The sequence below is a fragment of the Pundamilia nyererei genome, unplaced genomic scaffold (assembly GCF_000239375.1).
Source record: "Pundamilia nyererei isolate P.nyererei 1_Seehausen unplaced genomic scaffold, PunNye1.0 scaffold00060, whole genome shotgun sequence".
Taxonomy (NCBI): domain Eukaryota; kingdom Metazoa; phylum Chordata; class Actinopteri; order Cichliformes; family Cichlidae; genus Pundamilia; species Pundamilia nyererei.
The window spans coordinates 1,590,522-1,596,075 of record NW_005187461.1 but is presented as its reverse complement, the minus strand read 5'-3'; positions in this window follow the sequence as shown (position 1 = coordinate 1,596,075).

The window sequence follows — 5,554 nt, the reverse complement described above, 5'->3', positions numbered from 1 at the left end:
CTTCCAAATAGAGCGCATTTCATTTATAATGTTGTAAATCCAAGCCCATTATGTATTCATGATTTGAACCTTGGGTTGTGTGAAATCCCAGAAATAAACCTTAGACAAAGTGAATCTGTGAACTAAGGTGTTGGTCTGTTAGATCATGTTGTGGTGATCCTCGGGTTGAGGGATGGGTGTTCATACTGGAGTGCAAAATTAAAACCAATGGAAGATGGACAAGAAAAGTTCAAACCATCAGGTCCTCAGTTTAGAAAAAATAGAAGAGGAGGAGAAACGAGCAAAAGATGCAGGTAAGCAGATGTGTCATTGGATAATGGCAGGTCATCCTGAAACAATCAGAATCAGAATACTTTATTAATTCCTAAGGAAGTTATGTGGGTTACAGTTGCTCCGAGAAGAAATGGTAAAAATAGTAACAGTAACAGACTAAACTCCAAACAAAACATTATATTACAGATTTTAATATTAATTAGTCATTGTTAATTGTTGATTTGCCCTGTTCTAATTGTATGACGAATTATGATGGCTGTTTGGTGGCCATTTGCATACTATGCATACTCTCTCTCTCTTCACATGTGTGTGTGTGTACAACAGTTTTTTGTTAATGTACAATCCTTAATATGTTTTGTGTGTGGGAGGGGAGGGGGGGGCAGAGGGAGTGTTCGCCCAGGGCGCCAAACAGGCTAGGACCGCCACTGAGCACAACCAGGATTCACACATAAGGCGCACTCTCGATTTTTGAGAAAATTTAAGGATTTTAAGTGCTCCTTATAGTGCAGAAAATACGATACTTGGTTTTTCTCTAATGTGTCCAGAAAGCACCAAGTGAGCAGACCATGAGTGCACCGCATGCTCGAAGACGTATATTATTCAGCGATGATTTGTTCTTTTCTCTTTGCCACATAAGAACATAATTCTATAAAACAATCAATTAATATTCTCCTCACACAACATTGCAAGTTTGTCCCCAAACTATTCTTTCTCATGAATCCCGACTACATTCATTTAGTATTAAATGAGAAAACATTCATCAAAGTGACACTGTCAAATCCTTCACTTTTAGGATTTCATGCATGTTTGCATGCAGTGTAATAATACCCAAGTGGAATGAGTTTTTGATGTTATCATTGAAATTAGCGTACAGAGTGCTCTGGCACACCGCAGGAAATGAGCACATCGGGTGGCTCTCTGTCGTCCACGCCATAAATCTTCTTTTCAACACTTACAGCGCTTGACATTCGGCTTTAGTTTTCACACAAGCAAACTGACAAGGCACTATGACACTATGTGTTATTAAAAGTTTAAAACTGAAGTTGCTGATGCGTGTGATTCCCACAAATCAGATTTAAATTTTCAGTGCCACGTCTCACACAATCCTCCAAAACCCTAAGGAGTTGTAACTAATAACTGATAGTTGTTGATCCACTCCAACAGGGCATACACTTTATCCCTGTAGATACCAGCTACTGCAGCGAACACACATTCATGCCTGCGTGTACACGATCTTGCATGGCTAGTTATGTGTGCTTGTGCAGGTGGACATGGTTTGCAGAAAAAAGGAGTCTGAGACACAACCCAGATCCCCATGTCCCGCAAATGGCCACCCCTGAAGACATACAGAGAGCTATTAACAAAGAAATCCCAGAGGCTTTCTAAACTCACACATCTCAGGAAATTGTATCGTTTTTTATTTCTACACTGACACAATGTACTTTGTCTTACTTCTTCCCCAAATGCTCAAGCTGGAATAATACCATTTTTTTGTAGAGCTATGACCGCACAAATGTGTGCGTGTGTTGTCTGTGTTGAGGCGAAGGAGGAAGCAGGTGCGGTCTGTGCATATCGAGATGTCAGGATTGATTAGTTCCAGAGAAAGAGACAAGATGGGAAGATCCAGTAGTGTATTGTCAAAACAACAGGCTCTTCCCCACACAGCTGGATTTCCACTCAGACCGTCACATGTACGGCTCACAGGCTTAGAGGATCCGTGGGATAATATTTATCGGTGAATGGTGTGCGAGCCAGTGTGGGCTCTAAACTCATTGCTGTGCAGCAGCATGATAAAAAGAAATTATTCATCTGACCCGGGTGATTCCAGGTGATTTAACACATGCTGATAGCTATAGCGGCGGTCCTCGGTCGCTTAAACCAACAGCGCTACTAATCCACTGCAGCGCTCGTGAGATAGGAGATCAATAGGTTAACAAAACTGGGAGGATTCTGTTTTATTGACTGTTTTCTTTTCTGTATTGCATTACAAAACACTTTCATTACTTGATTCTTGGCACAAGTTTAATTTAGAGTCAATTACAAAAGGGTCCACTGTTGATACTGTGCCTTTGAAGAAAAGGCTGCAGATCCAAATGTGCAAGCTTGCCTTATCATCTATTTTCTTTTTGGGTACTTTTGTCACAGTTATGTCATACATGTAACTTCCCTTTCTGCTCTTCCATAGTTGAATAAGGATGCTGTATGGAGGCAGTACTATTTTTAGTGACGGATGAGATTCTGTTCAGAAGGGTGTAACAGGACACGGTAACCACACAGTGACTCGCTCTTAATAACTATTGTGATTTTTTTCTGGAAGGATATTCAGAGTCACGCGTCTTTCTGCTGTATTAACTGTCAGCCAGTTCACCACAAACATCACATTTAATTGCAGTGATTTGGAAGTCAGTTTGACGTCTTTATGCTCACATCCAATCTGAATGCAGATGTGTTTCTTATTTATGCCACTGCTGCTGCTGCCAGAAGCTCTTTACCTGGAATGGCTTTTGCTTATATGCACCCTAGACTTTGTTTATTCTACCTAATATCAACTGAGAGGTGATTTGCAAGTTATTATTTTTTTTTACATTCTGCTGCACATTCTGCAGGATAAGTCCAAATGTATTGTATCTTCATTTGCCATCATTTGCGTTTGTGCCAAAACACATTGTAGTAATTTGCACTGACAGGTGATAGTTTTGTGTATTCATAGATAAAAAGTGGTGTCTTTCCTCCGGCTCAGCAGCGCATCAGAACAAACTAAGTAATATTAATAGAGTTTCAGAATGCAGCTTGAGTCTTAATTTAGTGATTTTCTTGCACTCAGTCATTCTGCTATGCCTTTGTCTTTTTACTTCATTACTTCATTGTTATTTCCAACCCTGCCAATACCCTTGAGCTGCTTTCCTTCCAGTAAGATCAACTGATCTTAATTACTTTCCATCTCACCTGTTTCCACCTAATCAGCCTCAATATATTTACAAGCTCCTCTTAACTAATGTTTTGCCAGATTGGCTTTATTCTTCTGTCATTGTTTTTTCTTGTTCCAAGTCTCTTTATTTGTGCATATTTTATTTAAATCTGCCTGCCAACCTGCAACCAGTCTTATGCGTCATCCTTTTGTATCTGACTGCCTTAGCATCGTGCATTTCTGTCCAGTATCTGAGTCATGAAACAGAAGTTCTTTCACCGAGTGATTCATGACGCAAATGGCTAAGCCTCTACAACTGGGCAGGTCTCCCATCTGTCAGCGTAGTGTAGCCTTGTCACTGGAGTACAGCCTCCTCACTTAAACAAAGGCTCCACTGATCTCCTGATTTCTCCTTCCTCCATTACATAATGTGGTCCTAATGAATCAAACATTACAAGGTAATCACAGTATATAAACACCAATAAACACCCACTTGGTGACTGTCAATGGAGAATCTGTAACTTTCAGTCACAGCTATGTTTTTTTACGTTTTAAGCTGTTGGTGGTAAGCTAGTTTGAGATTGGGAGCAAAAGATGTTCACTGGAGCTGGAGCATCACGACATTCAGGATGACTGCTGACAGTTCAAATAGAAAGTGACATATATGCACATGTATGCTTTGGTGAAGGCTGTAGAACTAGAGAGCATGAAGACACATAACTGATGATCAATGTTTGACTTGACTAGAGCATATAAGAAACTAAAGTTAAATAAGCCACAGTCTCAGAAAAAGAAATATTGTTATGCTTTGTCCACCAATTTTTTTCCACATCTATTACATAATGAGATATGGCCCTGGAGCTCACCTCTCCCTGGCCTTAAATACTTCTAATTGCTGATGGGAGTCAGCTGTACAAAAAAAAGGTGGCACTTGAGGCAGGAGAGACAGCAGGACACACCCACACAAGGGCAACTACAGGAGGAGGCCCTGCTAGGGCTGTAACAGTCTTAGACGAAGTGTACCTTGTTATCTGAAAAGCAAAAACATAGTTTTCTTATGCTGAACAACAAATCATAAAGCACATTTTCATCCCCTGAAGTTTGGGTATTTATAATAATCGCTGTTGACAGGACACTTACAATTATATGTCGCAATTTATCTCCAGAAGCTTCTGCCAACATGACGTGTGCTTTTGAGACAGGCTCTGGGATGAAGTGGAGCGTTACCAGATGACTGGGAAATGAAATGAAATGGTGAGGGATGCTGCCAAGAAGGTGTTTGGTGTATTCTCTGGCCAAAGCAAAGATGACAGGTGGACGTAGTGATGGAATGACAATACAGGAAAGCACTCAAAGGAAGAGGATGATAAAGAAAAAGTTTGATAGTCAGGGAGATGAAGAAAGTAGACAGGAGTACTGGAAGCTGGACATACAGCAAAGAGAGAGGTGGCAAAGGAAAAGGCTCATAATGAGCTGTATGCAAGACCACTAAGGAAGGAGAAACGGGCTTGAATTAATTGGCTAGAAGGAGAGATCGCAATGGAAAGGATGAGCAGCAGGATAGGGTGATTAAGGATAGAGATGGAAATGTAATCATGAGTGAAGAGAATGTGTTCAGAACATGGAAAGAGTATGTTAGAGAACAGAACAGAACAGAACAGATGGAGGAAAATTAGTGAGTTAGTAAGTGCAGAGGCAGAGAATTAGTAAGAAAGAAGTGAGGCCAACCACGAAGAACGTGAAGAGTGGAAAGGTGACTGGTTTGTCTGTGAGAGAGGGCAATGAACTTTTTAGACTGTTTCATGCACTCATCAAAAGTGAGAGGGTGCCTAAGAAAGAAAAGTTTTCAAGAACAAGGGTCCTGTGAGAAGCTGTAGTAACTGTTACTGCTGGTATGACTTCATGCCAAGAAAGTGCACTACAGATGAAATGTTTGGTTTGAGAGTGTTGATGGAGATGCACGGAGAAGGTCGGAAGAAGCTTTAGTACAAGGGGTCTGCAGCCATAGAGCTTTGACCTCAGACCTCAATGAGCTAATAAAAAGCTTTAATAGTTGTTTTTTTCAGTTGTGCTGTTTCTCATTTTATTAGCTCATATTGTAGATATACTTGACAAGTGAATTAAATAGATATGTTGGGCAGTAGAAACTGGCTTCCTTCCTCTGAAGTTTACTGCAGCCATACTTTAAGCAACACAGCACAGCATTCTCTCACTTAAATAATTACCCTCATGATTCTGTCTTCCCTTCCGCTGAAGTCTATTTCTGTGCTTGCAAATCCATGCATGTGTACTCTAAAATGTTGACTTGCAAACTGAATTGAGGTCTTTGTTTCTGTGCTCTCTCTCTCTCTCTCTGTCTCTCTCTCTCTCTCT